Source organism: Amblyomma americanum, chromosome 1, assembly GCF_052857255.1.
Source record: "Amblyomma americanum isolate KBUSLIRL-KWMA chromosome 1, ASM5285725v1, whole genome shotgun sequence".
In the NCBI taxonomy this organism is placed as follows: Eukaryota; Metazoa; Arthropoda; class Arachnida; order Ixodida; family Ixodidae; genus Amblyomma; species Amblyomma americanum.
In genome coordinates, this window is record NC_135497.1 from 386,119,250 (window position 1) to 386,130,238 (window position 10,989).

A 10,989-nucleotide genomic window follows, 5' to 3' on the forward strand; every position below is an offset into this window, starting at 1 on the left:
CTTCCACAGTCTAGCAACGTTGATGCGAGCAGTAAAAGAGCGTAAAAGCATCTTCGACCACCCCACATCGAAGGAGACGCTCATACCTCCCTTCCATTTATCCATGTGCGCTTTAGCATTTTTGGCGACTTGACTTGGCTACAACTTGGCTATAGCCATGAAGGAGGAAAAGTTTGGCTATAGTGTACTTGGCGTCACCAATATAGAGCGCGTTGTTTGGCGTGCTCGTCTCTTCGTTCCCCGCATCAAAGCAACGAAGTCTTTGTACTCACCTGCTGTAACGACCTTCCTTCCTCAACGAGCAGCCCGGCGTGAGCCTGCTCCCTTTTGGAGCATTCTGTTTTTTGCGACAAGGTAAGGGTCAGATTGCTAGCGTTATAAAATGTGGTGTGCGGTGCTGCATCGTCTTCATAGCGGCGGTTCCCGCATTGAGAACCATAAACGTGTTCGCTTCGCGACATGTTGCGCCAACCTTGTTATTTGTTCATGAAGTAAATGTGCATCCATTCCGTAAGAAGGACGTCCATGGGAGCGAGCCACGTACAACACTCCAGCGCGCGTCTCGTTTTACCCGCCGCTTGGTGTGCACGTCGCTCGTTGGCGGGTCTTAAGACGTAAAGCCGCGGTTGCCGTGTCGCCTCGTCGTCGCGTCTTCGCGATCCACGTGAGACTGTTCAGGCAGCGGTGATCAGCAACGTCGATGGCCACCGTGAGACTATATAGCCTGGGGAAGTTAAAAAGAAATAAAAACAATGGTGCCCATCTCGCATCGGGTGTAAACTGGGCTAATACCAGATATAAGCACATTGCTCGGTTGTCTTCTCCTCACGGGAATGCAGCCTGGCGAGAAATCGCGGCGCCATTCAGAAGTGGCCACGAACGCGAATGGAGGAAACAAAAGCTAGATTCTGCAGAGAGACCGCATGGCCGTACATGGCACGTCCGCGGTGAATTCGAGACGGTTCCTGTGCTAGACGAACTCGGGGGAAAAGCCTGGAGCTGACGAGGAGAGTAAGATGACGAAGACAGCTTTCAAGCGTCGTGTTAGGTCAGAAGAGAGTTGTAGACGACCCTGTAAAGACTTTTTTGCACTCGGTTCTGTAATATAGTCGTGTATTTTTTTTCTTTACCCCTAAAAAGTGTCTCTCAAGTGTGCAAGAACTAGTTTATAGTTGAGGTATCCCACAACATGCGACTACGCCAGTGTGCTTTGTAATGTCAGCGCACGGAGCTCTTCACTACAGTATCCTTCATATCTGCCTATTGGTCTTTACAGCTTTTAGATATGAAAATTCGGCATCCTTTTTTCGATGTTTATTCCAGAACGCAAGTATTTTTTCTTTGGTGAATATTATTTTTCGATTAATGAAAACTGACTATTTTTGTTAATTTAATGCGGCAGTTCATTGTGATCAGAAGTAATTTCTGCAGTTGAAGATTCACTCCGTGACGTGGCACGACCACCAGTAATTAAGGTGACGCTGGTAGTACGTGGAGTGGTGCTCATAGGAGGAATTGCTGTCGTCATTAAAAATGCAACACAGTTTAAATGAGAGCCGAGAGACAAAAACAGAAGTGGAAGTATACTTTTAAGAGCTAGTTTGACACGTTGCCATTGGGTTGTCGCACTGGTTTGAACGAGTATGGTCTGCGTGTTGAAGGCAGCAATGGGACTGCTGCTCAGCCAGAACATGAGAGTTTTTCGTGACGGCCATGCACGGTTTTGTGTGACTGTCCTAGATGCATTACAAAAAATTACAAACTGACTGAGAGTCTGAGGTGGTGAAAATGAACAAACCTTACATAGCTAGCAGGTGGCGAGGGGGTAGGGCTTCCCCGGCCCATAGACACAAGTAAGCAAGTGGAGCAATACATCAAATCGTACACCTAGGGTGCTTATGTAACGATACCGTGGTCGCATCACGCCCATGGCTTCCATATTTACTTATCAATTTGACAGAGTGTAACTTACTCAACCCCCAGCTATAGTTGGATACAACTTAGATGACCTCAGAAAGGGACTCTCACTAAAGTTGTTGTATATTAAAAGATGCTGCTTCACAAATATCCTCCAGCTAGAGTTTTTTAAGTGCGTTTTGTGCAAGCTGAGTTATATGTAGGCAAAATTTGAACTTCCGCGTCTTTGTGCCTTTCCCTTAAGAAAAAAATTTTAAGCTCTAGATTTATGCTATCTCGATTTTTTGAAAGTCAGACATTGAGAAGTTGATTTTGTTCGCTGTTGCGGTTGTCTCGAGGAATAATAGAGGGCACTGCAGACCGTGGCCTAGTGTTACCAACTGTACCCTACCATAGTTATACCCTGCATGCCAATACTGACCTTTTTCGGTTCTAGACTTCTACTCATAGCCCAGGTGTCGCTTCAGAGCGTTGAAACCCATATACCACCACTTCATGAGCGGCAACAATCTAACGGCGAACTGGTTCCCACAGTATGTACACATTAGTGTGAATAACACTGATCGAAAAACTGAGTTGAATGCCTTTGTGCGTTACAAGTCGTCATAAGCACGGAAATAATGGCCGTGGCCACCTATTTTATATGACTGATACTGAAAGATATGCGACAGCAGAGCAAAAAAGAAACCCCGAGCCCACAGATGTCTTTCAATTTGATGCACTCGATTAGGCATGGTCCCAATTTTTGTTGTATAACCTATGTTCAAATTGCGCTGTTGTAAGCACATTGTGCAACCATCGTCATCATCAGTAGATATTCATCATGATCACTCCTCATTTACAAGCATGTGTTGGTTTTAAAAAATAGGAATGCATGGAAGGTAGCTTTGTAGTAACAGCTCCCACTGATGACCAACGAATGATTCATTCGGAGGGCGAGGTACGCGTTCTAGCTTCTGGATGGCAGCGGAGTGACATGAGCCTCTTTAGGCACTTTCGGCCTGTCCCCCTGCAATTGCTTTTTTCCGGCGTCTGGGCAAAGTACAGTTCAAAAGAAGCAGTAGATTTTTGCTGTGGAAGTTAACGTGCTGTGTGCACTGCACTATAGGAAATGACTACTCACCGTAATCTGCCAATTTTCTTTGATTCCCAAGCCTGTGGTTGGAACTCCTGGGGACTGCAGCATCGACTGTGATCCCGAGTTTCATTCTGAGGGGCTGATTGGATGACCAGTTGCTACCTCAAACTTCAGTCAGTGGTTCTGTACAAAGCTGCCAAAGACATTTCTTGCGGTGATTCCGGCTCTTGTGGAACACACCAGCAATCCCAGTGGATCTTAAACTGCCTCGTGTGATTGTGACCATAAGGTTTCATGATGCATATTCTTTCTGTGTAGATGTGTTTAGTGCTCATCACTAATCAAATATGCCCTCTTGTAATGTTTGTAGTTAAAGTTTTCAGTCATTTTCACGCTAATTTGGCCATTTCAAGTTTCATAGTAGCGTAGCGGCTGGTGCACCTTGCTCATTCGGTTCATGTGGTGCTGTGTTTAGTAATTATGGAAGCTTTAGAAGCTATCTCTCGGGGCACCATAAGAGACCACGCCCTGACTCTGATAGCGGCCTTTTCCAGTGTCCTGTCTCATCATGCGGGTCTTTAGAACCTAACCACTCTCAATTTCTGTGTCATGTAACCAGCCACATGAGCAACTCAGCTGAAGCAGTTGTGTGCCCCTTTATTGGGTGTGTTAGTGTGTTGAGAACAGCTGGTTCATTCAGAAAACATGTCTCAAGGTACCACCAAAAGGGCAGAGGCATTTTAGAAACCACTTAGCCCTCTGCTGCTCACCTGGAATTGGAGCCAGAGAGCATGCCAGAAGCTGACCACAGGCGACAATCATCAGCCACTGATACAAATAGTGCATGTAGCATCGGGGCCAGTGCTAGCAACCCCTCCAGTAGCAACCTCTTCACTACCAACCTTGCCCAGTTTCTGCTTAAGCTGGAAACGCAACATCATTTGCCAGCAAGCCCAGTACAAACCACAGTTAAGGAGATTGATACATTGCATAGCTTGAGCAATAAGATTTCACTGGAGGGCCTGGTTGACGTTCCAGAAGACGTACTCGTGAAAATTGGATCAGTGTTTGCAAAAGACGCGCTTCATAGTGGGACGTCTACAACTCTGAGATCATCATACTGCCGACATGACTTCTATAAAGAAAACTTCAACTTTATAGAACCAGTGAAAGTGTCTCTAGGCCTCCACAGACAGAATAATGAGTCTATATATCACAATGTACCCGCCGCGGTGGCTCAGTGGTTAGGGCGCTCGACTACTGATCCGGAGTTCCCGGGTTTGAACCCAACCGCAGCGGCTGCGTTTTTATGGAGGAAAAACGCTAAGGCGCCCGTGTGCTGTGCGATGTCAGTGCACGTTAAAGATCCCCAGGTGGTCGAAATTATTCCGGAGCCCTCCACTACGGCACCTCCTTCTTCCCTTCTTCTTTCACTCCCTCTCTTGTCCCTTCCCTTACGGCGCGGTTCAGGTGTCCAACGATATATGAGACAGATACTGCGCCATTTCCTTTCCCCAAAAACCAATTATTATTATTATTATATCACAATGTACCAGCTGAAAGCCTCATGAAATTCTCGATGTCTCAGGTAAGCAGTGAGAAGAATACGATTTCTGAAGATTGTTTGGAAGATTACATTTCATGTGAGCCTTTCAAAAATAAGAAGGGTAAATTGATACGAATTTTTTTATGTCAAGATTAATTTGAAATTGCAAACCCTCTAGGTTCTGCAAAAGGAAATTTTAATCTGCTCGGTGTGTACCTGACACTTGGAAATGTGCCTTTGCACTGTAGGTCTCGTGTCAAAACCTTGCAGAAGGTTTGGCTTTGTCGCCAGTAGTATATCAAAGAATTTGGGTTGGCAAAGGTGCTGCAGCCGTTGAGAGAGGACATGGTCAGTCTTGAGAGGTTATCAAGATTTGCGGCTAGACTTTATAATGAGAGAAAACCTTGGCAGTCATGGAAATGGTGGCTTTGCATGGAATTTTAGCACAAGCGCTTACTTTTGCAGGTTCTGCCTTGTTACTCGCTCTGATTTTGAGCAGGAACCTCTTGCGACTGGGAAAAAGCGAACGCCTCAGCATTATGATGAATGCGTCGAGCGCATTGCAGGAAGTTAGCTCCTCAACTAACAGTGACTGTGGTATTGTTGAACAGTCTCCGTTCCATGCCCTTAGGTTTTTCCATGTGTGTAATTCTAGACTGCCGCCATGCATTGCACATGACCTCTTTCAGAGGGTGGTTAAGCATGATGAGGCATTTTATATGCATTATTTTGTGAACAAGAATTGCCGGTTCACCTATTATTAGTTGAACAACAGGATATCAACAATGAAATATACCAACATTTACTTGCGCAACAAGCCTGCAAAAGTGCTCAGCCAGGACTTTAAGCTTTCTGGGCATGCATCGCAAAATTGCACTCTGCTTAAGCTGCTGACTCTACATTGGCACTAATGTGTCAGACATAGATGATCCAGTTTGGCACCTTTTGCTTACATTAATACAAGTAACTGATGCTTTTATTGCACCGAAGATGACACCTGCCCAGGTTGCATACCTCATAGTTCTAATTGAGGACATTTCGTCTCGAAAGTAAAATTCTAGCATGGGCCTTATCATCTGTTTAACCAATTACTATCGATTTACTGTGCTACCGTAAGGACTTTCTCTTCCAACCAATACAGCTACCGTAAGGACTTTGTCTCTCAACCAATACAGTCTAATCTTATTTTCTTCTTTTTGTCATTGCTAGGAATTGGCTTCTTTGACTTTTATTTAAAAATAAATGTTGGTTCAGGAGTTAGCAAAAAAGGAATAAGCACCGCATGGATTCAAAATTTTCAAGTCTTTTAACAGTGGCTCTTCATTTTCCAGGAAGCATATACAGCGATGAGTGCTTTGTTGTGAGAACCAAATCATTTTCCCCGAAGCAAGTGACTTCGCTGAAGCAGCATGTACTGCCTTCATATTATGCTACATAAAGAATCTGGAGTACCCAGAGGGTGCTGCCATAACCCTCGAATTCGTACAAAGGTGAGTTCCCCATGTTTACATATTTTGGGACAAACTTCTTTTCCTAATAATTCTGACGATATAATGTACACAGATCTTACAGCAATTTTAATAAGAAGCATTTTGCCTCCAAGGATATTTTTCTGCGCTGCAAATGCATTCTATGCACCGACCACTGACTAGCTTATTTTGGACTAGCTTATTTGTGTTTTCTACACCTTGCCTGGTGTAGGTTGCAGTACCCAATGCACAGTTTTTTGTGTGCCTCCACGTGTGCATAGCACTGCTTTGGCAAGTTGAACCTGATGTACACATGGCCATTTCTTTAACAGTACCACAACAGCGCTGAGGAACAGCCGCACAGTGTTGTGCGACATAGCAGAGCAGAAAAAGAGGATGAAAATGACAAGCACTTTCAAGCACTTTGAGGGCACGTGCATATTTTTGGATTTTTGCAGCCTCACTGCATCACAGGCTACTGTGCGACCATCTGTTTTACACCTTTATGATACTGCTAAAAAATTAGCCAAGTGTTCTTAAGGATAGCACAAACAGCTTGATTTGGGTCAATTGTTTCTCATAGGTCATCAGTGTGAAAACCAGCCACTGCTTTTCGTACTTTACCTGATTGCTGATATATAAGAGAGAAGGTCATTGCACCCATTGACAGCATACTTCTTTGGCATCTGAAGTTTCTCATGCGCACAATAGTTACTTCATTTGTCCACTGCTACATCTGCCTTTTATACCTTTCTTTGCGCACACAATTTATTGCACAGCTCTTCCAAAGAACAGCTACCAACAGGAAATTAATTTTCTCACTTGTGTCCACATGCTGCGGCTTAAGGAGATGAAAAATGACTGGGCGGGCTAGTAGTGTCTGAAGCTTGTATAACTGGAAGCTCTGTGGGATATACTTGAGCTCAATTATGGAGATATAACTAAGCCTGAATACTGACGTCTCAACTTCCTGGCATGAGAACAAAGCTGTACTGCAGTCGAACTGAGATATATTTAACTCGAAAGAGATTACAAAATAATTTGATATTAAACAGCGTAATGAGGAAAATATATTTACAAAACAGATTGAAGGCATGCACAGGGTGAGCCCACCAAAGATCAGAGCAACAAACTGGCGGGCAGCCCAACGCCAGAACACACATTTCGTCCTCGTCGTCTTACATGCACAGCACTTCGTCCTTGCCTACGGTCATGACAGTATTAATAATAAGTTTGCTTATGACCTAGACGCAGGAGTACATTTCACTCAAGCCAATGATAACCTTCTTGCAGTAATGTGCCACCCACCGGCGTGCTGGCAGTGCACCACTCGCTAGGCATTGGTCAGCCTAACTTGCTTAGTATCAAAGCTGTAGCGTGCGGTGCTTAAGGACTGTTTATTTTAAAAGGTCCAATTTTGTTGCTATTGCACTGTAAATTGAATAATCATCCATTAAAATGAAGACACAGTTGGCTCCCTCCCGCAAAGTCTTCAGCAGAGAGAGCAAGTGAGGGCCGCGTCTAGACTCTAGACTTAAGTTAGCTCGACTTTAGAGCATTGCAGTGATGTGGCATGAAAAGTGACTGCACGAGATCTAAGGCCACCCTCAAGCACATGTTACGTTAACCTCTGCATGCCGTTTCAAAGTGCTAGCACTATCAGAAGCCGCACAACCGACCCGTCTTTGCGCACAGAAAGTGACTGAAGAGCGCCGTTAGGAAATAGGAATTCGATATACATTACGACTTCCCTGTATTACTACATAAGATTTTCGAGGAGATAATTGGTGTGTTCGATGTACGCAATATTTCTGAATATCTGGTTTCGGTGTCACCAGTATAAACATTGGTCATTCGTCAACCCGCCGCGGTGGCTCAGTGGTTAGGGCGCTCGACTACTGATCCGGAGTTCCCGGGTTCGAACCCGACCGCGGCGGCTGCGTTTTTATGGAGGAAAAACGCTAAGGCGTCCGTGTGCTGTGCGATGTCAGTGCACGTTAAAGATCCCCAGGAGGTCGAAATTATTCCGGAGCCCTCCACTACGGCACCTCTTCTTCCTTTCCTCTTTCACTCCCTCCTTTATCCCTTCCCTTACGGGGCGGTTCAGGTGTCCAACGATATATGAGACAGATACCGCGCCATTTCCTTTCCCCAAAAAGCAATTATTATTATTATTATTATTCGTCAAAAGTGCTGCTTGTTTTTTTACATGATTTAATGGCCCCAGGCAGGCATTGAAGGGGAGGGGCAAACAAAAAGGTGTCTTGAAAACTATTATACACATGGTCTGTACACACATACGCTTTTCTGCTGTCACTGTACATCATGATACTTTTGAGACCTAAATCTGTGTTTGCATTTTTGAGCAGTGCACACGTATACAAATTGCTCTACATGTAAAGCATGTCTTTTTTTCTTTCCCCAGAGGCAGTTGTTTTACATAAATCCACCTAATGGAAGCAGGCAGAAAGATGTGAAACGTTCCAGGACATCTCTACCATCAAAAATTATAAACCTTGTAAACACACTAAGGCTTCAAGTTGTAAGTCGGCGTTTCGCTTTGTGATGCTTTCAACTTGTGCTTAAATGTTTGTAATGCGCGGAATTAAAAGATGTCTCGACTTATAGACACATTCACTTTGTATGCAGCATAAGTTACTTCTCTGGGGAAAATTATGCATCTGCACATCCCTGTTAATAGGTTTAATATGGCACTTAAAAAGGATCATCTCCTTAGAATATTTAGTAGGCTATTTATTAGGCTTTTGCACAAGGTATCCCTTTTCGGCTTGCCGCACAATATATTTTGCTGGGTACAAAATTATTTGACAGGACGCAGTCATAATGTCTTGATTAATGAATCTAAATCTACAGACGTTTCCGTGCTTTAGGGTGTGCCCCAGGGGTCAGTGCTCGGCCCACTGGTGTTTCTTATCTACGTAAATGACATTGTCCACGGTATAACCTCCAAAATTAGATTGTACGCAGATGATTGCGTCTTGTACCGAGGAATAAAACATGATTCGGACAGGGTAGAACTTCAAAGTGACCTCAACTGTATTTCATCGTGGTGTCGCTCCTGGCTTAAGTATCTAAATGTGTCTAAATGTAAGCATGTTCGTTTTACCTGAAAGCATAAACTTATCAATACATAATACTATTTAAACGCAGAAATGATCTCTGAAGTGAGCCAGGCAAATTACCTAGGAGTAACATTTAGCTCCGACTTGACACTGAACCGCCATGTAGACACTTTAACCTTGAAGGCTGCCAGCTCTATACATTTTATCAGACTAAACTTTAAATATGCTCCACAAAATGTGAAAAAACTGCTCTACGCAGCAAATATCCACTCAATCATAGAATATGGTTGTGTCATATGGGACCCGTCACGCAATTTCTTAACAACAGTTTTGAAAAAAATTCAGAATCGAGCCGCCCGTTTTGTATCCCTCAACTATTCGCATTGTAGCAGTATCACTGACATCAAATGTAGCTTAGAATGGCCTCTTCTATCCTCACGTTGGGAATTTTTTCGACTCATGTTTTTACGATACATATTACATTCTTGCACCGTACTGAACAAAGATGCTTAGCTTTGACCACCTATGTACATTTCCCAGCGTCGAGATCACCCGCATAAGATTAAAGAAATATCAGCGTGTACCTCAGTTTTTGCACATTCATTTTTTCCACGCACAATCAGTACATTGAATAATCTTCCTCTCGATATAGCTGTGGCTACATCCGATTCAGAATTTTCTGTTGCGCTAAAGGCTGCTCTGGTTTAACACTGATTTCCGTGGTCTGTATGTAGACTTTTTGTCTGTTTGTATGTCAGGGTCTTATGCCGACATGGTGGGAGGAACATTCGTTCATTTAACCACGTTTTAAACTTAGCAATTTTTTAGTGTGCGCAGCGACATTACCATGTATTTCCATTTAATTCACAGTGTTGATTTACGCTGATATTTTGCAGCATTCTCTTGCTTTGTCCTATCGGAGGGCTTGCATTATCCTCTATTATTATTTTACTTGTTTATATATTTGTTTCCTTGGCGCTAATGTATGAAGAATACTATGGTACACCCCTCTACTCTGATGTCTTTGCAGGCGAATTTAGGTACATGTATAAATAAATAAATAAACAAATAAATGTAAAGGGCCACCCACAAAGTTGTTTTTTGGGTTTTCTGTGGACTTCTTTTGTAGAGGAGTTTATATCTGCATATGTTTGTAGATGAGGCATGTTCTATACCCTTAATTTCTAAAAAAATATTAGGTATTTGTCCTGTTTAGCACTTGCGGAGTTGGCTTCAACTATAGCAGCCTGCAAAACCACGTTGCATAGTACTCCTTTGCTGAAAATTTAGAGCAGTATTTTTCTTTGGGTAACCAGCTGTTGCATACATTTGTGCATATTTTAAGTTAATACTCAGCTCTATTGTCTGTCAGTCATGGCATACCAAGGAAAAACAGCAGAGTTGCTTTTTCAACGCAACTTGCACTGCACTGCTCATTGCAGAATTACCTGTGCATTTTTTTGTTTTGCAGGAAGCAGAATGAACCCATGTGACGCACAAAAGTCAGACGCAACTCAAGAAAAAACACCCCTCATAGGAATATCTCCAGCCAATAGCGTAGGTCAATTGTCATGGCGTCATGGTTCATCCCATTTAGAGGATTGGCCACGACATCATGAAAACCAGCCGACACCATTGGATGAAGGGCGTCTTCATTCTTCAGTTGTATGCATTCTTCAGTTGTATGCATTCAGTTGTATGCATTCAGTTGTATGCATGCAAGGCATTCTTCAGTTGTATGCAACAACAGCACAAGAGGCAAAAAAGCTGTGCAAGACTGAACGAATGTTGTGCTTTTTCTGACTGCTGTAGCAAATATATAATTTATGTTCACCACGTACAGCGCTTTTAATTTTTTCAACAAACAACACAGCTTTAAATGAATGCATGTGCATC

General features: G+C 43.3%; 1 long non-coding RNA gene across 1 annotated transcript; it reads left to right on the forward strand.

Annotated features, from left to right (window-relative positions):
• The first annotated feature begins 203 nt into the window (after nucleotides 1–203).
• LOC144101744 (uncharacterized) lies at nucleotides 204–10,751 on the forward strand. The gene is made up of 4 exons (XR_013308055.1): nucleotides 204–354; nucleotides 5,873–6,031; nucleotides 8,436–8,552; nucleotides 10,565–10,751. It is a non-coding gene; the product is annotated as an uncharacterized LOC144101744 (long non-coding RNA).
• The last annotated feature ends 238 nt before the right edge of the window (nucleotides 10,752–10,989 follow it).